Source organism: Nannobrachium achirus (assembly GCF_963921795.1).
Source record: "Nannobrachium achirus genome assembly, chromosome: 18".
In the NCBI taxonomy this organism is placed as follows: domain Eukaryota; kingdom Metazoa; phylum Chordata; class Actinopteri; order Myctophiformes; family Myctophidae; genus Nannobrachium; species Nannobrachium achirus.
This window is the reverse complement of record NC_137825.1, coordinates 87,672-114,553: the sequence shown is the minus strand read 5'-3', so window position 1 is coordinate 114,553 and position 26,882 is coordinate 87,672. Positions and strand designations below refer to the sequence as shown.

At 41.7% G+C, this 26,882-nt stretch overlaps 1 long non-coding RNA gene across 1 annotated transcript; it reads left to right on the top strand.

Annotated features, from left to right (window-relative positions):
• Positions 1-2,578: 2,578 nt before the first annotated feature.
• On the top strand, positions 2,579-4,967 carry LOC308303513. The gene is made up of 4 exons (XR_013963004.1): positions 2,579-2,606; positions 2,957-2,997; positions 3,251-3,294; positions 4,931-4,967. It is a non-coding gene; the product is annotated as an uncharacterized lncRNA (long non-coding RNA).
• Positions 4,968-26,882: the final 21,915 nt, after the last annotated feature.

Below are 26,882 nucleotides of genomic sequence, written 5' to 3'. Positions count from 1 at the left end.
CCAGAGGGAGTGGAAGAAGTTACGCAGGATAAGGAAATCTGGAAGTCTCAGTTGGAACCGTTACCCCCGCGATTTTTTTATTTTATTTTATTTTATTTGAAAAGCAGTAAAATACAATACAGCAAATCGAGGACCCTATTCCGGATAAGCGGTTGAAGATGGATGGATGGATGGATGGATGGATGGCACATGAACAGTTTTTCTGGCAGCCTTTGATACAGCTACATGATATTGCCTTGTCCATTGATATAGGCCAGGCTGGCTCTGTAGATGGACAGGGGACTGCCTTCCCATCACTGAGAGACCATCCATATTCAGTGTTATGAATATGTTTTCATATTCATAACACTGTGTGTTATGAATGTGATGAATGAATGTGTGTTATGTGTTATCGCGCGATAAGACGCACGACCCACCTTCGCGCCGAGCCCGTCCAGGCCGACCCAGAGCCGGTCGCGACGCACCGCCACGGAGAAAGTGCGCCCGGCGGGGCCACAGGGCACGACCGCGGCCGGGGCGCCCTGAAGGGCGTCCCCGGGCCGCGGGCGGGAATGAATGAAGAAGGATTTACCTTCTTCATATTCACAATTTCTGTTTCCCCTTCTAAATTGAAGTCAGCACCTGGGGGATGCTGAGAAATGTGCTGAGTGGGCGGGCCGTGAATAGGGCTGATTGCACAGAGCAGCAGTCAGATTGTGATTGGTCAGCAGAGGTATTGACACATTTAGAATGTTTTGTGACATGCTGCTCATGAATATCAAACGTCCAGATTTCAAAATATTACAATATTACACGAGACCTGTCAAAACAAGAGCAATGGTCTTCAACAGGGGGTCCGGGACCCCTAGGGGGTACTCAGAGTTACTACAGGGGGTCCTCCAAATCTTTGTGTGATATATTAACCACTTGAACTCTAGCGTCCATATTCGGAGAACTTTAACCGAAAATAGCAGATCTACAAGCTCACAACGCCTCGCGCTGCGAGGCGTTGTGAGCTTGTAGATCTGGCCCTGTTACAGATTTTGTCCAAAAATCATGCAGATCGGTACACAGTATCTCTGTAGCCATTAAACGAAACGGGTATTTCTTACATTGATGCTCCTACATATTATCATGCAAGCACCAGTTAAAGTTACTTTCCATCCCTCATATACTGTGTGCACAGTGCACATCCCATAACCCACACACTGCACATCATTTCAGAGCTCATATCTTTGAACGAGTAAGGACTAGTATATATATATTTAAATAATAAATATTAAAATATATAAATATGCAATGAGCCAAAAGAGCCAAATGAACAAATGAACAGCTCTTTTAAGTGAGCCAGATCCATGGCTCTGGCTCACTTCAAAGAGCCATAAATTGCATCTCTAATCTGCAATGCTTGTTTACAAAATATTCAAATTTTCTGAGATTTTCTGTGATTGCAAGCCGTCAATTTCTTTATTACTATTTACAGTAACACTACCAGCCTCCATAAATCACATCTGCCTATGAAAGATTGTGGTGCGTCTTGGGAATGGGTTTATTGTGTCTAAAAATACATATTATCCACTTGTACGCATGCCCCCAACCATTGAAATCAATGTCATTAAAATCGCTAAAACGATAGAAAGAAGTAAATGAAAACGTTTTAACACTCATCTTTTCTTTTCTCTAATTACAATCTAAAATATGAACTCTTGTTGTAAAAGAAACTGTGGGTGCTGGGGGCGTGTTCCCTCCTCTGCATCATCAGTGCACACACCCATAGGTGGGGTTGGCAAAAGGGCCTTTCTGTACGGAGTTTGCATGTTCTCCCCATGTGTCCTCACAAAAAACATGCAGTAATCCTGGTCTCTATACTGCCTCCCCCTGGCCAGCCGGGGCGCCTGATGGAGGGGAAAGGAACTGGTTGGAATAACGTGTTCCTTCCACGTGCTAAGTCCATCCCGGGGAAATCCCCCCTGTCAGGTGATAAGAAACAACTTGGACTACCCATGAGGGAGAGCAGAGCCCAGGATTACAGCTTTGGCAGTTGGCACTGGGTGAAAAGCCTAACCCTAACCCAAAAATTGTGGGATAAAAATGTGAGGGTTACAGATTTGTAAGGGTCAATTTAGACCCCCATAAAGGAACACAGAGTCCCTGTCCCCAAACTTTTTTGTCTCAGGGCACCCCATAAATATTGTTTTAATCCGAGGCACCCCTACATTATAATTTTCACTCCCAGCACCTTATATTTATAGCATATCGTCGTCGTCGGGTGGAAACCTTGTATGTCCAAAACCGTTGGTTTTGTATTTATCATCTATAAAATGTACTAAACTAGTGAAAACAGCAGATCTACAAGCACATGTGTGCGACAGTCTTGTATGATGAAGCAGGGCTTTGCTTTACCAAAAGACGTACACATTTGAAACTTGGAGATACGAGGTTTCTGCCCGACAGTGACAATATTTTAGTGATTATGTTGTTCCCATTGGTTCCTGGTCACATGTGTTGTCTCCTCAGCTCCCATTGGTTCCTGGTGCTGGTGTGTTTCCCCGGCCTGATCAGAGACCGTGTTGAGGAAACGACGACTCATGAAGAACAGGAAGCCAAGAGACCTCACCTCACCAGAGGTTAGTAAGATATACTAATAATAAGATATAAGATACTAATAATAAGATATACGATACTAATAATAAGATATAATATACTAATAATAAGATATAAGATACCAATAATAAGATATAAGATACCAATAATAAGATATAAGATACCAATAATAAGATATAAGATACTAATAATAAGATATAAGATACTAATAATAATAAGAGACCTCGCCTCACCAGAGGTAAGTAAGGGATAACAATATATAGGATCTGTCCCTTTTCCCATATTCCCTCCTGATTGGCTACCATTGCCTTCTAAAGTTTGTGTATTTTCTCCCGATTAGGGAGTCTTACTGGTGTTGTGTTCTGTATTGCAGCTCTGAGATCCAGAGGAGAACCTTCCACCTCCACACACCCTGTAAGAATTATTAGTATTATTATTATTAGTAGTAGTAGTAGTAGTAGTGTTATCTCTGTTGTTGTTGTTGTTGTTATTATTACTATTTAAAGGTAACTGATTTCATTTTAATGTGTATCATTTCTTCTAGGAGTGTACCAGACATGGTCTAATGTGTATCATTTCTTCTAGGAGTGCACCAGACATGGTCTAATGTGTATCATTTCTTCTAGGAGTGCACCAGACATGGTCTAATGTGTATCATTTCTTCTAGGAGTGTACCAGACTGGGGTGGAAGGGAGAGACACCGTTGAAGAGGTGAGAACCTTTCTGTCCTTACCGAGTAGTAGTGCATTCACCAAATATTCCAATATCAAAGTTGCTATTCGACGTTGATCACCGAAGTCGAATATTCGCTTATTTTTTTGTTGTTTTCTCTTAAAAAAATCTATAGTTTATAAAGCTTGGCTAGATAGGAAGTCATAAGAATGAGTTGTCAATGCTCCTGGTGGATGAATTTGTTAATGCTCTATACCAGGGGTTCTCAAACCTTTTTAGGCTGTGACCCCCAAAATAAACATATTTGAACTGGGGACCCCCACCCTGACAAGCACTTGGAATTGTAGGTATTACATTTAATGTGACTCGGTTCTACAGATAAATATTGTGAAAATAGCAGATCTACATGCTCACAACGCCTCGCAGCGCTGTGAGCAATCTGATGTTCGCCTCTTGCTTACTAAATATTTGACAGTTTGGTCAGTCCTGTCCAATATTCCACTATTCGAACACTTTGAGGTCGAATAATTCGAATACTAAAAATCACTATTGGTAAATGCTAGGGATGCCCCGATCAGGGTTTTTTTGCTCCCGATCCGATACCGATCAAATATTATTGCTTCCGATTCGATCCCGATCTTTCCCGATCCGATCTTTTGGCAAGGCATTAAGAAGAAAAAAAAAAATCTATTCATTCTATCACTTGGTTCTCAACCTTTTCAGGCCGTGACCCCCAAAATAATCATATTTTAACTGGGGACCCCCGACCCTGAAGAGTTGAGGAAGTATATTTTGTATAACACGGTTCTATTGTGAAAATAGCAGATCTACATGCTCACAACGCCTCGCAACGCGAGGAGTTGTGAGCATGTAGATCGGCTATTTTCACAATTTCTGGCTTTAATATTTGACAATTTGGCCAATGTTTAATTTGTCATTTTAGAGGTATTAAAAAGTCCTTAATTTTTCACTTTCGAAATGTGCAGATACCCTCTATACACTTAAACTTTATGTTGATTTGTTTACTGTTGAGAGAGAAAACAATGTTGCACATTAAGTTAATCATCTGGGGACCCCCCCAAAATAATTTGAGGACCCCCCTGGGGGTCCCGACCCACAGGTTGAGAACCACTGAGCTAGTTGACAGTGCAGAGAGACATAATTGCCTTCCTTTGATCCATTAGCAAGGGGCCAATTACTACTTATTGGCATCAGCTGCCAGCTGTACACAGAGTCTGACACAATCACCTTCCCTCTGCAGTGCTCTGTCTGTCTCATTTCTCCAAAAGCCCTTGAATATGATTGAAAATGATTAAGGATTACTGTGATTATGGTAAGCTTACATTTCATATCGCATTCACCTTACCTGTAACTTTCAGTACTCCCAGAAAATATTTTTTGGAGAAAAAAAAAAAAAAAAAAAAAAAAAAACTTTTTTTTTTTTTTTCGATTTTTTTTTTCCCCGATCTCCGATCTTATAAAAACGGCCATATCGGCGGCCGATCCGATCACGTGATCGGGATCGGGCAACACTAGTAAATGCCCTACTGAGTAGCGATCCCATACCGTTGCGTAACTAAAACTTCCTTGGGGTGGAACCAAATGGACCCTTACAGGTCTGTCACATTGAGTTCCTTAAATCTTAATGTGTCATCCTGTGTGTGCGTGTGCGTAGACCTTGTATTCTGGTCCTGGATTCTCTGGATTCGCCGTCGTGCCATGAAAGCGTCTGCAAGCTGTTACGGGAGTAAGTATTATTATTACTGAAGAATTTATTAGAAGTTTGCAATAGAAAAAAGTACAGTTTCATGACAGTACAAATCACTGGTACAAGGTCAACTAAAAGGAGATCCTAGAAAGCCAAGGCTTATTTCCACAGGAACCACACTTTAAGTATATCATATAACATTGAAAGACAGACGGATAGAACATAGTACTTTATCTAGGATAATATCAGTTTCAAAAGCATAACATCAAATACAAAGGCAGAAAAAGAGAAAAGGGGGGGGGGCATGGGGGCTTAGTCTATTTACAAGTCACGGGTAGCATCTGTCTGAAGGTGACTTTTCATACCAGTTTTGAAGGAGGCTAGGGATTTGCTCTCCTTTAAGGCTTGTGGAAGGGCGTTCCACATGTTGATGGTATAGCAGGAGAACGAGTTAGAGCCTTGTTTAGTGTTAAATCTACGTTGATGATGATTAGTGGAGCTGCCTCTGGTGTTGTGATCGTGAAAATCCTTGACCTTTAAGAAGTAGTTTGTCAGGTACATGGGTATCTTGGAGGTGTAGTGTATCTTGTACACCAGGCCCATTGCAAGATGCGTCGCAAGGGCGTCGCGATACCAGACAAGGACTTATTATTATTATTATTATCCACCAATTTTGATGGAAACTAAACTATAATGGCCGGGTTTCCCAAAGTGATTTTAGCCCATCGTAGCTCTCGTATGGTCGTACAGACCGAGTTCAGGCAGAGTGACCTATTTAACCCCCTACAACTACACCAACATCCAGATTTCACAAACAATGTGCTTAACGCATAGGATGCCATCATAGGGTTAATGGAACTCACCGGGGCATGTGTGCGCGCAACGTGTGTGCGGGCCTCGGCGTGTGTGACGGCCGCGGGTGTGATCGTTAACGTTGCATGATATAATCCATCAGCGTGGCTTGATAAGAGTGCAAAATGTAAACCACCACCGCCATTTTACATGCATTCTAAACGGGGGAAATACGGGCCTGTGCTCGCGACGAGCAAACCAGGAAATGTGCGTGCGCATGACGGCCGCTGAGCGTTATGGGTAATGTAGTGTTTTTTGCTAATCTGGCGATACAATAGCAATATTGATTATTATGTATTGATAGAAAGGCCAGGAGTGCCAACTTTGATTTAAAGACGTTTCCAGACGTCTTTTTGGCTCAGCAGGGCATCCACTGTGTTAAAGAACACGGAGGATACAGGTCATTATAGAATGTAATTATAGAATGCCCTCTCTGTGTAGAAATCCATGCCGTACGTTACGCCACATCTCCAGTATTCACTTGAACATGCTTAGTTCAGTGTGGTATCACTGGTCACTATACATACCACAGTATATATACTGTGTATATATGTATATATATATATATATATATATATACATATATATATGTATATATACACAGTACAGTATATCAGTTGGTATCAAGCACTGACAACAGCCAACCTCAGCTTGGAGGTCGGCTGTTTTCTACTGAAAAAATCTATTACCATACATGAAGCTAGTTAGCATTTGTTTTTAGGTTTTTAAAACCTAAAAACCTAAAATTTGAGTTACTAATATTCGCATATTCAAAGATTTGCACACATTTTCACAACTTTTCAAAAATAGCAGATCTGATATTTTTCAATAGCTAAAGTTACTAGGGCCCCTCCACCTTGGGCCCTGGTAACTCAGTCCCACTACCCCCCCCCCCCCCCCCCCCCTTGTGACACCCCTGTCTGCACGTCGTGTGTGTGTGTGTGTGTGTGTGTGTGTGTGTGTGTGTGTGTGTGTGTGTGTGTGTGTGTGGGGTGTGCATGTAGCTACCTGTGTGTAGAGTGGTCCCAGCGCAGACAGAGCTCCTCCTCATCTCTCTTCACCTCTGAGTCCATGAGGAGCTCCAACGTCCAACAGCTCCCCCTTCAGGACAACGGCAGCGACTGCGGCCTCTACCTGCTGCAGTATGCCGAGTCCTTTCTGGAGGTGAGAATCTCTACCTGCTGCAGTACGCAGAGACCTTTCTGAAGGTGAGAATCTTTACCTGCTGCAGTACGCAGAGACCTTCCTGAAGGTGAGAATCTCTACCTGCTGCAGTACGCAGAGACCTTTCTGAAGGTGAGAATCTCTACCTGCTGCAGTACGCAGAGACCTTTCTGAAGGTGAGAATCTCTACCTGCTGCAGTACGCAGAGACCTTTCTGAAGGTGAGAATCTCTACCTGCTGCAGTACGCAGAGACCTTTCTGGAGGTGAGAATCTCTACCTGCTGCAGTACGCAGAGACCTTTCTGAAGGTGAGAATCTCTACCTGCTGCAGTACGCAGAGACCTTTCTGGAGGTGAGAATCTCTACCTGCTGCAGTACGCAGAGACCTTTCTGAAGGTGAGAATCTCTACCTGCTGCAGTACGTAGAGACCTTCCTGAAGGTGAGAATCTCTACCTGCTGCAGTACGCAGAGACCTTCCTGAAGGTGAGAATCTCTACCTGCTGCAGTACGCAGAGACCTTTCTGAAGGTGAGAATCTCTACCTGCTGCAGTACGCAGAGACCTTTCTGAAGGTGAGAATCTCTACCTGCTGCAGTACGTAGAGACCTTCCTGAAGGTGAGAATCTCTACCTGCTGCAGTACGCAGAGACCTTTCTGGAGGTGAGAATCTCTACCTGCTGCAGTACGCAGAGACCTTTCTGGAGGTGAGAATCTCTACCTGCTGCAGTACGCAGAGACCTTCCTGAAGGTGAGAATCTCTACCTGCTGCAGTACGCAGAGACCTTTCTGAAGGTGAGAATCTCTACCTGCTGCAGTACGCAGAGACCTTCCTGAAGGTGAGAATCTCTACCTGCTGCAGTACGCTGAGACCTTTCTGAAGGTGAGAATCTCTACCTGCTGCAGTACGCAGAGACCTTCCTGAAGGTGAGAATCACTTTGCAGAAAAAAACGCCATCGTTGCGATCATCGCATAATTTCCTAGCCTGGCGGGGCCCGACGTCATACTGTGTTCACTCACTCCTTCCTTCCACAGTATAACGCAGGGGTCGGCAACCCAAAATGTTGAAAGAGCCATATTGGACCAAAAAAAAAAAAAAAAAACGAATCTGTCTGGAGCCGCAAAAAATTATAAAAGCCTTATATATCGTCGTTGTCCGGTGGAAACCTTGTATGTCCAAAACTTCGTTTTGTATTCATCATTTAAAAAATGAACTAAACTGGTGAAAACAGCCGATCTACTGTTTCGGCTGTTTTCAAAAAACAGCCGATCTACTGTTTCGGCTGTATTCAAAAAACAGCCGATCTACTGTTTCGGCTGTTTTCAAAAAACAGCCGATCTACTGTTTCGGCTGTTTTCAATACTTTTGTGCGTCAGTCTTGTATGATGAAGCAGGGCTTTACTTTGCGGAAAAAACATACAAATTTTAAACTTGGAGATACAAGGTTTCTGTCCGACAGTGACAATAAAAAAAATCGGTAAAACAAAAAATACTTGTTTTTTCCCCCCCATCTTTTTCCATTCTCATACATTTTTGAAAAGGCTCCTTCCAGGGAGCCACTAGGGTGGCGCTAAAGAGCCGCTAAAGAGCCGCATGCGGCTCTAGAGCCACGGGTTGCTGACCCCCGTCTGGCCTTCCCGGCATAGGCAGCGAATATCCTGATTATTTTCTGATCGGAACAACAAACGTAGTCTTCCTGACAACAAGTGAAAAGCTTTCCCTGATTGGTCCATGTGTAGACGGTGACGTTGATGCATGCTGCAGCATTTTCAAAACAACAATGGTTGCCCTCGCGATGCAACAAGTGTAACAGTTAACGCTCTAACAATAAAACAAGCAATAAGTGCAGTTATTTCAGAGTTGGAATCAATTACAACAATTAAAAAGGAACACGGGGGATGCGCTAGTGGAGTTCATCGGCCGAAAAGACGTGTTTGTTTGCCGTTCTTCCGACTGGCTGAGAGATGTTTTGCTACGCTGATTGGTTAGAGGAGTCTGTCTGTCAAGGCAAGTACTCCCGCCCACTTTTCAAGCTGCCAATAGGCTGAAGGCCAGACGTTATACTGGGGAAGGAATGAGTGAGTGAACGCAGTATGACGTCAGTATGACATCAGTATGACGTCGGGCCCCGCCAGGCTAGTAATTTCCCCATCATAATCAGCCAAATGCCGCAGATCATGCGGGGGGGTTCACATGTTTTATAAAAAAGGATAGCGATTTTTGCCCGCAAAATCACGGATTTTATCCAGGGGTGTTGTTGGCTGGATTATTCATGAAGCTTTTCCAGAACAGAAATATCCCATGATTGGCCGCTAGTTGCGCTGTTTTCCCCCCGCGAGGTACCAAAAAGATTATTTCTCCCCTGGACCCCATTCATGTTCCCCTTTGATTTTCTAACCTTAATAAACGTTGTCATAAATACTTTATGGTTCCTGTCGCTAGTGAAAAACTGCCTTTCAATTACCATGATATGCGTTTTGTGCAAATATTTGCACAAAACGCATATCATGGTAATTGAAAGGCAGTTTTTCTAGCGTTTATATAGTTCTCCCATTTATGTTAAACCCTGCTTTCTGATTGGCTCCCCAGAACCCAGTGGTGAACTTTGACCTGCCGGTCTGCCTGCACAACTGGTTCCCACGGCAACACGTACGCAGGAAGAGGGCGGAGCTACGGCAGCTGGTGATGGACATGCACCGACGCACTCTGACCTCTGACCCCTGACCCCGACACGCACCCGTGAACTCTGACCTCCGACCCCTGAACGACTCTGACCTCTGGACCAACCAGACCCGTTGGTTCTGTACTGACCTTTTGACCTCATTCACACCGCCGCCATCTTGGATCACATGACCACATGGGGTGGCCAATAGAAACCAGTCTAAACCGGTTCTATATACCTATAGAAACCAGTTTAACTCATTTGCTGCCCTTAAAACATGGAGCTGAACGGCCACCATTTAGTTTTTAATGTGCGCGGGAATAAGTCCTCTAACAATGGGATTAACTGTGGGTAAGCTGGGGATGGGGCAGTCTCTGAGTTAAACCACTTTAACATATGATTCTACAAAAGGTTTTCTAAATGTGTTCTCCGGTAGCAGAGTTTCTGAGAGTCTTTCCATGTGGAGGATATTTGCACAAACAAACGTTCCCTATTTTTTTTATATAAAATAATGAAAGAGAATGTAAAGGCAGGTTGTCGGTTAGACGCCTGCCTTGCTCAAGCACTGTGAAATGCCTGGCCAGATGTTAGCCAGATGTTAGGCTGAGGTTAGCCTGAGGTAGGGATGGTGCACTATAGGGGTGGGCGATATGGTGATAATTATCGTTGAGACGATACAATGTCTCCACGATATGCCTTTTCAGAGATATCTTATATATCGTGATACAACTGAGGAAGCCTTGTAAAAAATCCTGTTTAATTGTTTATACAGAGAATCATTGCAGAATTCAATTTAAACCTGCATTTTGGTCAAAATCATCAGTTCTCAAACTTTAAAATGTCAAGGTCTCTGACAGTGTAGTTACATACTTTCAAAGCTAGTTTTTGTCAAGTAACTTGAAAATTAACCATAAAAACCAAGGTGAAAAAGAATTGTGATAAAATCGTGTATCTTGATATAGCTTGGGAAAATATTGTGATATTTTTTCATATCGCCCACCCCTAGTACAATACCAACATTTCATATCACGATTATTACGACCAAAGAAGCGATATTATCATGATAATCAAAATCCATTATCCTGCATGGGGTAGGAACATTTGCCCCGAAAAATAGCAGATCTACGAGCTCGGCAAATAAAAATTACGGAGGACGATATCACAAGGAATTTTGTACGTTCTTTCGCAAAGCAAAGCCCTGCTTCATCATACTAGGCTGTCGCACAAAAGTAGTGAAAACAGCAGATCTACAAGCACACAACGCCTCGCGGTGCGAGGTTTTGTGTGCTTGTAGATCGTCTGTTTTCACTAGTTTAGTACATTTTTAAAATGATAAATGCAAAACAAATGGTTTTGGACGTACAAGGTTTTCACCCGACAACGGCGATATGCAAGTGTTTGTTATCGCGATAAACGATAATGTCGCTTAGCGTTCCATCCCTAGCCTGAGGTTAGCCTGAGGTTATCCAGAAGTTAGCCAAGGCAAAAACATCTGCATTCATTCAAAAAGAAGAGGGAAAAAACGTGTGTTGTTTATTTTTTTCCTTTTCTTCTATTTTTCTATAATTTATTTGAGTGTCGATAAAGATGATAAATATTTTTATTTTTTATTTTATTTTTATTGAAGATAAAGTTATATTGTTGATGCCCTAATAAAGTTGTTCGGAAATTATCTTTCTTGTTTCAAATAGGTGTGTGTGTGTGTGTGTGTGTGTGTGTGTGTGTGTGTGTGTGTGTGTGTGTGTGTGTGTGTGTGTGTGTGTGTGTGTGTGTGTGTGTGCGCTCTGATGTCTGTGTGTGCGCTAACCCTAACCCGAACCCTAACCCTAACCCTAACCCTATGTGTGTGTGTGTGTGTGTGTGTGTGTGCGCTCTGATGTCTGTGTGTGCGCTCTGATGTCTGTGTGTGCGCTAACCCTAACCCGAACCCTCTGTCTTCATCCCCCTCTCTCTGTCCTCTCTCCTTTCCTCTCTGGGCAAACAGGCGGTAAGGAACCACCATATTTCTCCCTCCACCGCATATTTCTGTGTAAAGCGCATTATAGTAATATCCTTTCTACTCATCACTTCTAGGCTGGACCGGGAGCGGACCGACACTGAGGAGTGTGTACCTGTCACTGAGGAGTGTGTACCTACCACTGGAGAGTGAGTACTCAGGCGACCTGTGGAGATGGACCTGGAAAAGGAGAAAGCAGCCTTACCAACCGGACCCCCAGGGAGCCAACCCAATACCTATTTTGTTGAGTAGAACTCACTTCCCTTTAAAAACGTACCTTGTATCCAACCATTCTCTGGCCCTAGGTCCCTTAATCCCCGTGTTTAGTTTGTTTAGAAGATAGAGAATCGGTTGGATTTATTTGAGAGCGCGGCACCGCACCTACCTGTCACCGGTAGAGAGAAATACTCACCTATCACCTGTGGGAAAGAAATACTTTACCTGTCCCCTATGGAGAAGAATACTCACCTATTACCTGTGGGAAGAAACCCCCCTAACTGACTCTTACCTACCCCTGGCCCCCCAAGAAGAGAAGAGACGGCAGCCCCCACCCGGGGAAGAGCCTATGTTAAACTGTATAACCCTAATTTGATTCATTCATATTTAGCACATTTATGCCACATTGCATTTACCTGCTGTTGTAAACTGAAAATTGTTAATAAATGCCCGGAGTTGGCAACACTGTCCTGCTCTCTTGTGTCTGGTTTTGGGTTCAGTCAAGGCTTGAACAACAAGGCTGAATGTAAGTGTTGATTATGCTGCCAGGAATATCATTGTTTTATAGGTACAATGTGGCTCAAAGCACTCGTTAGCCCATGATGTAGAACATTTTCAATGGAGACAGGTTTCATGGGTTAGGGTTAGGTTTAGGGTTAGGCTAACCCTAACCCATGATATAGAACATTTTCAATGGAGACAGGTTTCATGGGTTAGGGTTAGGTTTAGGGTTAGGCTAACCCTAACCCATGATATAGAACATTTTCAATGGAGACAGGTTTCATGGGTTAGGGTTAGGTTTAGGGTTAGGCTAACCCTAACCCATGATATAGAACATTTTCAATGGAGACAGGTTTCATGCAGGTCCTGGAAATCCTTATAGAACATTTTCAATGGAGACAGGTTTCATGGGTTAGGGTTAGGTTTAGGGTTAAGGCCACTTTTAACCGCACAGATTCGTCGACGATTCGGCGGTGGAAGGCGGCGGATAGCGTCTGTTGCCGAACGGGAGCTCATCGTCAGGTTTTCGGCAGCGGGTCGGGAACGTTATCGACCGAAAACTGGAAAACTGGACTTGCTCAGTTTTGAGCCCCTGGCCATCGGTAAGATTGAGGGAGTTGTAGAATAGTTTGCTACTGCTCCAAAACCAAACCAAAACAAGCCAGAGACATTTTCCCGTCGCATATTTTTACTAAATACCATATTCTCAATCTCAACTCTCAATTCCTATTCCAATCGGATCCAAAGCAAGGCTAGTAGTAGGCCTAGGCTAGTAATAGTCCTTCAAGTGCCCGTGTTGTTGTTTTCTTTTTTTTCTTTTTTTTTCCTCCTCTGCACGGAGAACACAGAGTGACTCGGCCGGGTTAGGGTTGCCAGATTCTGTGAGTGAAATAAGCGACCAGGTCTATGAAAATAAGCCCAAAAGCAGCGACCAGTTTCACCTCTGATTACTCTATTACATTAGTTATTTTATAAAATAATGTTGAAAGCAAGGCCAAATAAGCAACTACACTTCAGAAACAAGCCCAAACAAAAGCAACCCACAACTAGCAACATTATAGGAAAACAGGATGAACGTTGCTTATAACGAGCAGACCTGGCACCACTGCCATACAGTAACTACAGTCGGCGTCGTCTGAAAAAAACAAAATAAAAAATAAGTGCTTCGTTTTTTGCAGTTCTTTGCAGTCTGTGTACAGTCAGAAGGAGTCTCCTGTAGGCTGTTTGGTGTGGAGACACCTTTAGGCTAACCCTAACCCATGATATAGAACATTTTCAATGGAGACAGGTTTCATGCAGGTCCTGGAAATCCTTGGATATGCTTACATTTCAGCGTGTGGTTTTGGAGGTCAGGGATCTGCTTGTTGAACTAGAATTTAAATATTTCAATATTAAGCTGCGTTGCTTGTCGTTTTCTTTAGCATAAGAAAGACTATTACATTCGGCTACACCAATGTACTTGACTGTTTTGCATTTCTGTCTAATACATTATTCAATCAGTCAATGTACTATGCTATAATCACGACCCACCCATGAGTCAAACATTGTGTACATTTACTTGTAACTAAATGATGATGCCAACAGTTTTGTAGTTTTACTCAAATACATTTTGAATTCCGAACTTTCACTTGTTTTCTATATATTTCTTCATTGCAGTGTTGATACAAGTCAAGGTCAAGTAGGCCTATTATTGCTATCAAAATATCAATGGCGATCATTAGTAGGATATGAATATGATACCCTTAATTTTACATAAGGACAAAACATCTATTTTTTTTAAATAGGGTTAGGGTTAACCCTAACCCTAACCCTTTTTAAGTAGGCTACCAGGAATACAATTACTTAGTACTTTTAAATGTACTTAGATCACTGATGACTGGCCATATCACGCCAACAATAACTGTTTGTAATTACTCAAAATTCAAATATTGTACTTTTACTCCACTACAATTATTTGAAAACTTGAGTTACTAGTTACTTTGCAGATATACATCAAACATATAATTTTCGGAATGTCTGAGTGAGTGTCTGTCTGTCTGTCTGTCTGTCTGTCTGTCTGTCTGTCTGTCTGTCTGTCTGAAACAGCGTTTCTCCTCAGTGGCTGGAGCAATTGATCTGAAATCGCATCACCATTAGCATATGAACACACCTGACATAACTGTGAAGCCCGTTTGTCACTTTCACAAATCATATGTTGTTTATTAGCATTTTTATGGTGTATCTACTATCTATTCTGCATCTAGCATGAGGCATATCTATTCTTGGAGCAATTGATCTGAAATCGCATCACCATTAGCATATGAACACACCTGACATAACTGTGAAGCCCGTTTGTCACTTTCACAAATCATATGCTGTATATTAGCATTGTTATGGTGTATCTACTATCTATTCTGCATCTAGCATGAGGCATATCTATTCTTGGAGCAATTGATCTGAAATCGCATCACCATTAGCATATGAACACACCTGACATAACTGTGAAGCCCATTTGTCACTTTCACAAATCATATGCTGTATATTCGCATCTATTCTGCATCTAGCATGAGGCATATCTATTCTGCATCTAGCATGAGGCAACATGTTTATTTTAATGTCTGACCTCTGTTTACATTTATTACTAATATGGTATTCAATCAATCAAAATGCATACCAACCCCCCCCCCTCTCCCTCTATCTCCCTCTCTCTATCTCTATCTCTCTATCTCTCTATCTCTCTATCTCTCTCTCTCTCTCTCAAGGACACACATATTAAGGCATGTTTTCACTACAGTTCCGGAATTTTTCCTGCAAAATAATTAGCATAATCATTTTCAACTTGCCGGGAGTTTTGTTTTTTGGGTGTTTTCACATGAGCAAAAATGCTGGCATCGCCATAAAATACATCGTTTTCACTACTAAACCGTCACGGAATGAAAATCCGTGTTGCCAGACTTTGCGAGAGAAATAAGCAACCAGGTGTACGAAAATAAGCCCCAAAAAGTGATATTATCTAGGCCACAAAAGCAATTTAAAACTATAAGCATCGCCACATCAGCTACTTGACAATTACCGATCTAAAAGATCACAACAAATAAAAAGCAGCCAGAAACAATCAATACATACAAGCAACTTTACGGAAATCAAGACCATAGTCGCTTATAATTAGCAAACATGGCAACCAGTGCTTACCACACCGTCTGCGTCTGGACGCTTGGTCGCTTGCTTAAAGCAGCAGCGAGTCACGTCTGTTCGTCTCTCCTTTTCTCTCTCACCAATGGATTTAACAAGTTACAAGAAATATTCTTCATGAAACAACACATGTGAACCTTATGTGTGTCACATAAGGTTCAGAAAGGATGCAACGTGTTGCACATGTGGGATTGTGGGCTTGTTTTTTTTTTCTTCACGTCACCGATGGATGCTGGTCATCCACTCGCTCGCTGCTCAGTAAAACACTTTACGACGAGAAACTATTAACTAATGATGCCGCTCTTTGAGTTGGTAGCTTCCAACTTTCATCACAGCATATAGGCCAAATGAGCGCATTGTGTCTCACTCAGACAAAAAATAGGCTATAGCACCGTAAAAAAAGTTGGTAAAGATTCCAGCTTTTATCACATTACGAGCGCATCGCGCTCCTGTCTCCAGAGCGGACTTGTATCAAAACCCACACAGCTTAATTACAAATAGGCTATAGAATAATTTTGAACCATGCATTGATCTAGCATTAAGCTTGCATTTCTCGACGTCTGTCTTCTGTGTTTGGCTGGCTTACATAACATTCGAATGCAATATGCATTCTGAAGCTTTCAATCCCAATTACAATGCTTTAACTGTTAATATTGGCTCCTTGCGTGCACCTGCTTGTCCGAAAAAAGTAAAAATCACGGTATGCCGTTTTCACTGTGGGGATATTTCTATTCTGCCGGGACTTTAGGCAAAAATTACTAGGTATTTTCCCGTCACGTTTGGGACACCAAAACTCACGGAAGACAAAATGAGTGGCCGTTTTCACATGGCGTGAATTTCAAAATTGCCGTCATTTTGGAAAAAACTTCCAGAAGTTTGACTCAGTGAAAACGGGGCTTTATAGGTGCAGTAGGCCTATACAAAATCATGGCATATGTCTTCATGATACAATAGCATATAATAACTATTAATAACTATCAATAACTATTGTAAATAGTAAAAAGATTCTCAGGTGCTGGGGCCTTTTGGCCCCAGAAGTTCTCCTCTGCCTACAAAATGATGTCAGACTTAACAGGCCCGTTGCCCTGACCTGAATGAGAGGGTCAGTTATAATGTCCTCTGAGACCACACACACACACACACACACACACACACACACACACACACACACACACACACACACACACACACACACACACACACACACACACACACACACGATTCATGTGTCCATATTTGGTGTGGTTTCATGAGAAATCGAGTGAATTAAGGCAGTTGAAAGGGAAATAAAGGAGTTCATTAAAACACATTTAAAAGATAGATAAAGAAGGACATCAAACAGACATAAATAAACATAAATAAAGAAACATGGAACAAACCTGGGTTTGTTTTTGGGTTTGACACTAGGCTACAGACACCATTTTAATTATATGTATATCACTGGGACCCCAATTTATATTATAAAATCTATGTTAAAATACTAGAGTACAAATGGAACGGGTCCATTTGGTTCTATTTGTTCACTGAGTTACAGACCCATAAAGTTATATTTGGTTCCTAACTATCATTTATCTGGGGACCCCCTGGAACTCTGTCAAGGACCCCGGACCCCGACTGTGAACTAAACAAGATTTGCACCTGGCTCAATGACAACAGACTCTCAATTCACCTAGGTAAAACTGAATGTATCCTCTTTGGATCTAGTCAGAAACTTAGCCTAGTTGAGAACTTCACAATTAAAGAAGGTGACACTGTGATAGAAAGAAAAAACCACACCCTCTACCTAGGTTGCATCCTGGAGGCTAACCTATCCAGTGAAAAAATGACCACCAAGGTAATAAAAAAAGTCAACCAACGAATTTGTTTCTTGCAAAGGGTTGCCCCGCTGATCAATATTAGATCTCGAAAGACACTAGGAGGTGCTCTTATTGGGCCCCTCATTGATTACGGAGTCCTTGTCTGGTATCGCGACGCCCCAGCTGCCTTAAAGTTAAAGCTCCAAACAGCCCAGAACAAACTAATTAGGGTTGTGCTTGGTCTTCCACCTCTGATCCACCTTACCGATCATCACCACGAAAGCGTGGGATGGCTCAAAGTAGCTGACAGAGTACAGCATCTTGCAATGGGCCTGGTGTACAAGATACACTACACCTCCAAGATACCCATGTACCTGACAAACTACTTCTTAAAGGTCAAGGATGTTCACGACCACAACACCAGAGGCAGCTCCACTAATCATCATCAACGTAGATTTAACACTAAACAAGGCTCTAACTCGTTCTCCTGCTACACCATCAACATGTGGAACGCCCTTCCTCAAGCCCTAAAGGAGAGCAAATCCCTAGCCTCCTTCAAAATTGGCATGAAAAGTCACCTTCAGACAGCTGCTACCCGTGAATTGTAAATAGACTAAGCCCACATGCTCCCCCCCCTTTTATTTTTTATTTGATATTATGCTTTTGAAACTGATAGGCTACTGATAAAGTACTATGTTCTATCCGTCTGTCTTTCAATGTTATATGAGATACTTAAAGTGTGGTTCCTGTGGAAATAAGCCTCGGCTTTCTAGGATCTCCTTTTAGTTGACCTTATACCAGTGATTTTTACTGTCATGAAACTGTACTTTTTTCTATTGCAAACTTCTTATAAATTCTTCAATCAATCAATCAATCAATCAAGAGATGTCTTTTTTTTTTAACCATTTCCAGTGATGTTACTAGGTTTTCAAAGTAATGGGTCCCGGGACCCACAGGTTGTCATTTGAATGGGTCCCAGTAAAATGTTTTCGAGCGCTATGAGCTTGTAGATCGGCTATTTTCAAAATGTTTGAAATATTTATTTTACAATTTGGCTAATGTTTGAACTTAGAAATGGAGCCTGCGGTAGTTCTTTTATTTGTGGAAGGCAGGATATGTTGTTGCTATCTCCCTGGGCCTAGTCTTCATTAAGCAGTCAATTCATTCACACCCCCACAGAGCAGTCCGTCCCCTCATGTTCATTCTCATTGGCTACAAGCTTAATTTCTCATACGCCCTCTAATACATCACAGTCTATTTAAGTAACTTCCTGTTCTATGTTCATTCTAGATGTTTAGCTGTTACTACTGGTTGTGCAGCTGTGTGTGTTAAAAAACGTTGCGTTTTAATCTTCTCTTTAACTTGTGCAACTCACCAGTATCACAGGTTGTGGTCGTTGTGATTAATTCAGCTGCAGGTAGTGTTGGTTGGGTGTTGTGGTCATGTTGTGATTAATTCAGGTGCAGTATAGTGTTGGTCGGAAGAAGTAGATTCTAAAGTGGTTCTGGATTTCAAATAACGTTGCCGCTTAAGTATGTAAGTGTCCTGATATCCTCTACTAGTATTCATCTGTGGTTGTTCTGTGAAGTTAAAGCACAGTCATTCAATGGATTCTGATGGTCTCCAGGGATTAGCCTGCACCATCTACTGTAATGGGGAAGCTTTCATTCCGGCCCTGCAGCAGGTCAGTCTTTAAGGGTCTCATGCCAGGTGATATTAGTTTTTTCTATGTATGATAAGTATGGATTGAAGGTCTTGCTATGTGATTATTTTGTGGCTTTATAAACAACTGCACCAGTAAAATTCCCATGTGGTGGAAAGTTTGATAATGGAGGCCACCTATAACCTGGAAGCCAAATGCATCATGGGTTGTGTAGTCCATGTACTGCTTCTTCATACACACATTCACACCTGTTCTCAGCCCAGGCTGGCAGTGTTGCCAGGTCTGCCCACTATAAGCAAATTGGTTTGTTCTCCTGTAAAGTTCATAGTTGCAGTTTGCTTAGTTAGGCTTGTTTCCAAAGTGCAGTTGCTTATTTGGACTTGCTTTTAACATTCTTTTAGACAATAATAGTAATAGTGCTCAAGTGGTTAAAATGTTGAGCTTGTTTTAGTAGTCCTGGCCCCTCGTTTCACTCTCAGGGTCTGGCAACTGGAGAGTTTTCCCTCAGTATGGTGCAGTGTTATCTCACTTCAGCATATTTCTAGTTTGTTTTGAAGTGGATTAGTATAGGAATTGAGAGTTAAGATTGAGAATGATATTTAGTTAAAATGTGGTTAATAGCTGCTGGCTTCCGGGTTTGATGCCTCCTGTTAGGCAAAGGCCTAATCTGAGTGTTTGGTGGACCTTGAGGCATGAGGTTGCAGCCTAGTAGGCTACTTGGTAAGATAACTTTAAACATGTTGATCATGTCATTAGGGGCCTGTATGAGGATGTTCTTGATTGGATAGTCAGAGTACTGTGCATTTGCAGTGTGTGGTTATCGTGTTTTTCCCCCCATCTCAAATTGTTTGGTGGTGAGCTAATGCTAGCATCAGGTTGCTTGTTCATGCTAAGCTAAGCTAGCTCCATGTGCTTGTCATGTAATGGCTTCATTGTTTGGGTATAGCATTAGCTTTATGCAGCTAAGCATTCTAGCATTGTATTATTTGGCATCGTATCATTTCACGTATGATGCACTTCTTAAATCAGTAGTAATTCATTATTGTATTTAATGGTTAAATTCATGTTTCAGTTCTCACTCATATTGTGGTAGTTTGCAGAGTTATACCATGGGTAGTTGCAGAATCTACAATTTTACTTCAGTTAGTTATTTAAAGTCATATTCTGTTCAAGCATATTTATACACCACTCTAGCTTTATGATTCATTTATTGGACGTATTTCAAGCGTGCATCGTTTAATCTTTATAAGTGCTTCTGTCGTATCATTTCAGTTTAGTAACTGGTTTGAATTCCAAGGTATTCTAAATATTACATTCAAGGGTTTTTCATTCATTGCTTGAACTTGTACTGTTTTGTTTCACGAGTTTGCACCCATTATAGTGATTCATGCCGTCAAGATGACCTTCATGGATGGTGGAAGGTCAGGTTGGATGTTGCCGGTGTCCTCTCTATTGCAGCTTGGTCATTGCCGTGCAGTACCAAGTTCACCTTGGTGGTATACCTGGATCTCCTTCTGCTGACGTCATGAAAGGCAGGTTATTCTTCAATCTATATCCATCTAATTTCATTCTGGTGGCTGCTCACTGCTCGAAATGTGATTCTATTCACTCTCATTCATTCAAAAACCCATACATTGATTATGTCAAACTCAAGCACATATTGTCTCAAAGCCAGATAGTGTCTCTTTGTAGGCACTTGTTTACACACGCTCTCACTCGCCTACATGATTATTGTTACTCATTGAGAGGCCACCATCTCAATTCAAATCGCTTGTACATTTAACATCAACTCATTTTTATATTTACACTTATTTATTATATTTACACTCATTCAACACTCTCACTCTATCAAACTCATCCGCTTTCACACTTGTCTCATTAAAATAAACCATTCTAAAATCTAAGTGTAAATGAAAATTATGGATGGATTGTTATTGATCACGGATGTCTTGATTGGCCTGCCATGGTGGTTTAATTGATATAAGTACATGGCTGTTAAAATCGCTCCATTCTGTATTGATATTGTGAAATATCAGTTAATTATTCTGTCGTTCTTAAGTTTGTAGATTTTCTTTTGGAAGCAGATAGGGGTTCTTAGATTATGGGTAATTCACCGTTTGCTCTGAAAGCTTTATTATTGCATGTTCCTACCAATTCTGAACCTTAAGTTAACATTCAATTTATCTTTAGCTCTTAAGTATGCTAATGGGATTTCAATATTTATTGTAAGAACTGATACTGCCTGTTTTCTGTCCATTTCTTCCATGTCTCGCTACCCGTGATGGCGGCCAAATGCTGGTGAAACGAACCCTTGTGCGCCAAGGATGCTGGGAGGGCCACGTCAAGGCCTTAGTTCGTTGCCAGGCTGCTCAGTGTGCCAGCGGTGCGGACTTCGCCCCAAGCCCTCACACCTTGGATCGGTGCTGCAACTGGGCAGCTTCCCTGGTTCCATCATCTAACTTGAAAGTCATGGATGGTGGTCATCTGCAGCTTGTGGATGTTCCATCGTTTTATGTGGAGGAGATTCTTCAGCTCAATAAGCAAGAGCGTTGAAGTTTAATCTGGATTAATTCAAGAGTGGCATTTTACGTGTATAAGTAGGTTGGGGGGTTGTTTGTTAAACTGTTATCACATTAGTCATGGTGCTTAATGTTTGCCAATGGTGCATCGGTGGTGGTGATACTAAGGGGAATCAGTGGTGGTGCATTCTGTTTAGATTGTAGGTGGTATGTCAATGGCGCATCGGGTATGCCAGTGGTGCATACGGTTTAGATGGTAGGTTTAGCATGGGTAATTCACTAAATGGTAGTTTCCTTCTATATCAGAACACTTCTCTGGTAAGAGTGTTTTGCCGACTGCTCATCTAGATGATGGGTCATCGTCATGAGAACGGGTTTGTTTGGTTGCCATCATATAGAAGGAACAGACAGCTTGTCTATACACATAGTTGGTTCATATTTTATAGGATAATTCCTGGGTGTTTTGCCGGATGTTTACCTAATTGCTGCTGCTAGGGCAGAATATCAGCATTTAGATAAGAAGGACATAATGGGACATGTATTTAAAGGAAATGTGTCACATAGTTAATTCACATAGTATATTTCATTTGTATCAGGTCAATGGTGTCTCCATGCATGCTTACCCTGAAATCCCCGGTTGCATAGGGTTCTCATGCGGCATGGATATAAATGAAATTGCATCACGAGTGCTTTACTGACAAACATATTCTCATATAGGTTGCGGTGTGACTGTTTAGGTGATCACTGCCCTGATCGCATGTTGGGGCAGTATCTGCTCATGTTTGAGCAGATAATTTGATTATGATGCATAAGGTTAATGGTGATGCCAAGTGCATCAGTTAGGCTATGCCAATGGTGCATAAGGTTAATGGTGATGCTATGTGCGGGTTCGCTTGTTTGCCATCATATAGAGGGAATTAGACAGCTTGTCTATTCACATAGCAGTTCACACCTTAGGACATCACAGTGATCCCGAAACCCCGGTTCCATAGGGTTCGCACGCTGTAAGGATTTTATTAAATCACATTTCAGCGATGCTCAGTCAAACATTCTCATTTAGAGTTGGTGTAGCTCTGTTATGTGATCACTGCCGTGATCGCATGTTGGGGATTGTGATATATCAGATTATGGCTCATGTTCGAGCAGATGATTTGATTGTCACAGCAGAGCTACATCTTATTGGTTTGATGTAGCTCGGTTAGGTGATCACTGCCGTGATCGCATGTTGGGATTATGATATATCAGATTATGGCTCATGTTCGAGCAGATGATTTGATTATCAAAGCAGAGCTACATCGCCAAGCTAAAGATGCATATCATTGCACGTATGGTTATATCATTGCAATAAATGGTATGGTTAAACTTAATTGGTGTCGTTCATCCTGAGCTGAAACATATAAAAGAAATGGAGCCTGCGGTAGTTCTTTTATTTGTGGAAGGCAGGATATGTTGTTGCTATCTCCCTGGGCCTAGTCTTCATTAAGCAGTCAATTCATTCACACCCCCACAGAGCAGTCCGTCCCCTCATGTTCATTCTCATTGGCTACAAGCTTAATTTCTCATACACCCTCTAATACATCACAGTCTATTTAAGTAACTTCCTGTTCTATGTTCATTCTAGATGTTTAGCTGTTACTACTGGTTGTGCAGCTGTGTGTTAAAAATCCCTCCACCTCCCCGTCCTCCTCCCTGTACATGTAGTTACTCATGTTATATGTATGGTTTACAGATTGTTCTGTGTTTTATGGATTATGACGATCTCTAAACATGTGTTTATGGATTATGATGTGATCTCTTGAATCATGTAAATGTAGTTATATTATATGTATCGTTACAGATAGTACTGTGTTCTATGGATTATGTATAATCTCAGTACTGTGTTCTATGGATTATGATGTGTAATCTCTTAAATCATGCAACTGAAGGTTCAATGTTATGTGCATGTTATCTGTATATCATGTTTTGCTCTGGGGGATTATGATATATCAGATTATGGCTCATGTTCGAGCAGATGATTTGATTATCAAAGCAGAGCTACATCGCCAAGCTAAAGATGCATATCATTGCACGTATGGTTATATCATTGCAATAAATGGTATGGTTAAACTTAATTGGTGTCGTTCATCCTGAGCTGAAACATATAAAAGAACTAGGATTTCTAAATACACTAGGCTACAGACACCCATTTAATTATATTTATATCACTGGGACCCCAATTTATATTATAAAATCTATGTTAAAATACTAGAGTACAAATGGAACAGGTCCATTTGGTTCTATATGTTCACTGAGTTACAGACCCATAAAGTTCTATTTGGTTCCTAACTATCATTTATCTGGGGACCCCCTGGAACTCCCTCAAGGACCCCGGACCCCACTTTGAGAACCACTAGTGAAATGTTTTTAGCTGTTCCAGTTTTAACTGATAATAAATCTTTACAGTGTTTATCTTACACAATACATTAAAAAACAAATTAAACCATCTAACTTTTATAGCAACTTTAAATGAAGTAGAGCAGCAGAAACCACACTTGTTTCAGTGCGCATGCGCCATGCAGTGTAGATGGTCACCGAATTCATCAGGGGCACCCATTCTGGTGTAGCACCCGAGACGCTGTGCCACTGCGGTCAGGGAGCGGCCCGGTGCTACGCTAGAACTTGTGCCCCTAGTGAATTCGGGCGCGCACGCACACACGCAGCAAGCACGCACACACACACACACACACGCGCGCGCGTAGTAGGCACGCCCACGCACGCACGCACGCGCGCACACACACACACACACACACACACACACACACACACACACACAGACGTCACGCAGCAGAGGCTGGACGGTGGAGCTTTAATTCATGCTGTTTAGTTTACTGTCGTCGCTAACAACAAGTTGAACAGAAACAAACACAACAATGTTTAGCAGTGTAAACTACCTTCTCTTTCTCCCAGTAAGTCCACCGTTTGAAAATGCGCTTCTACCGTGTTTTAACCATAGAGTAAATATAAAAGGTTTTACCAGTAACAGCTTGGCTTAAACCAACACAAACGCAGCTGCTTTCGCGTCGCCGCATCAAAAGGACCAATTAAGGATTTTAATGTACAGTTTGATGAGAAGACATCGCCTCCAGCCTCCAGGTATGAATATATCAACTATAAACTAGTTTCAGTCTGTCATGTTGTTGATCTTCTCCTCCCTGTAATGCATTGCTTCTCAAAGTGGGGTCCGGGGACCCCTAGCCCCACTCGCTCCTTCTTGTTACTTTGTATTCTGAAGAGGCGAGAGGGGCTAGGGGACCCCCAGAGGTCCTTCAGGGAGTTCCAGGGGTCCCCAGATAAAGTTAGCAACCAAATGGACCCCATATGTAACTCAGAGAGTGTGCAAATTCAACCACACTCTCTGAGTTAAATTAACATTGATTTTAGAATATAAATTGGGTTCTCAGAGATAGCAATGCCATTAAATGGGGGTCCGTAGCCTAATGCATGTCAGACAGGGGGTCCTTGACATTATAATGTTTGGGAATCACTGATAAAGCCATACAAATACCTGGGAATGATATTCTACACAACCTAACCCAGTGATTCTCTGCCATTTCCTTTTCAAGGACCCATCTACATGTCAAAAAAGATAGCAAAAAACAAACAAAAACATTTTGATGCATTGGCTGCCTATGGGAGGTATTGCAAACCTAGATTCATCCGATTAAAAAAAAGAAATATCTAGTGTTGCAATTTGTGACTACATTGGCACTTACAGTAGGCTACACAGTATGCATCTACCAACATTGGACTGTCTTTTATTCGTAATAATACCACTTCATAGCAGGGCTAACCTTCTTTAGACATGTGTCAATGTCAATATGTCAATGCATTGTTATTTTGTTGACTTATATTTAGCCCTATTGTTTGTATTGTATTTACCATACACAACATTTTGTCAACATGGGGGAATATCAGCCTGTAGGCCTACTGTAGCCGCAAATTGCAACACTAGATTTTTTTTATAATCGGATGAATCTAGGGTTGCAATACCTCCCATAGGGATCCAATGCATGAAAACAGTTTTTTGCTATCTGATTGTATTAAACGACTTCAAACTCACCAATATTGTGGCTCTATGGAAAGCTTGGCATTTACTCTTGCTATCTGCAAAGTGTTTGTTTCTGAAAAATCCACCGTAGAATTGTTATGATTTCTTTTCTGTCAAGAAATCCGAGCAGACATGGTTTATTTTCTAAGTATTGAACTTCGGAAGCGCTCGGTCTTCTATTACGCAGCGTCCCGCTGCCTCCTGCATTATGTGACATTCAGAACCAGCTGGTACACAGGACCGCTGATTGACTTCCCACAAGCGCTTCCAAACTCCAGCACTTAGAAAAAATAATCACCTGAAGCCAATTTCTTGATAGAAAGTAGCTCCTAACATTTCTACGGTGGATTTTTCAGAAACAAACACTTTGCAGATAGCAAGAGTAAATTCCAAGCTTTCCATAGAGCCACAATATTGGTGAGTTTGAAGTCGTTTAATACAATCAGATAGCAAAAAACTGTTTTCATGCATTGGATCCCTATGGGAGGTATTGCAACCCTAGATTCATCCGATTATAAAAAAATCTAGTGTTGCAATTTGCGGCTAGGCCTACTGTAATACTGAATAATAATATCAGCCTGTAGGCCTACTGTAATACTGAATAATACTATCAGCCTGTAGGCCTACTGTAATACTGAATAATATCAGCCTGTAGACCTACTGTAATACTGAATATCAGCCTGTAGGCCTACTGTAATACTGAATAATAATATCAGTCTGTAGGCCTACTGTAATACTGAATAATCATATCAGCCTGTAGGCCTACTGTAATACTGAAGAATCATATCAGCCTGTAGGCCTACTGTAATACTGAATAATCATATCAGCCTGTAGGCCTACTGTAATACTGAATATCAGCATGTAGGCCTACTGTAATACTGAATAATGATATCAGCCTGTAGGCCTACTGTAATACTGAATAATGATATCAGCCTGTAGGCCTACTGTAATACTGAATAATAATATCAGCCTGTAAGCCTACTGTATTGTACAAGGTTTATCTTCAGTTGTCTAATAGTCAGTCTATGAAATGGTTTTCTGATGCCATCTGCTGGACTTAATGGGCAACTGCAGCCTACAGGGAGTTGTGTTATGTTTAAGCTTTTTCTCAGAGTTTCATACCTGTAAGGGTCCATTAGGTTCCATTTGTACACTCTCAGAGTTACAGAGCTGTAAGGGTACATTAGGTTCCATTTGTACACTCTCAGAGTTACAGAGCTGTAAGGGTCCATTAGGTTCCATGTGTACACTCTCAGAGTTACAGAGCTGTAAGGGTCCATTAGGTTCCATTTG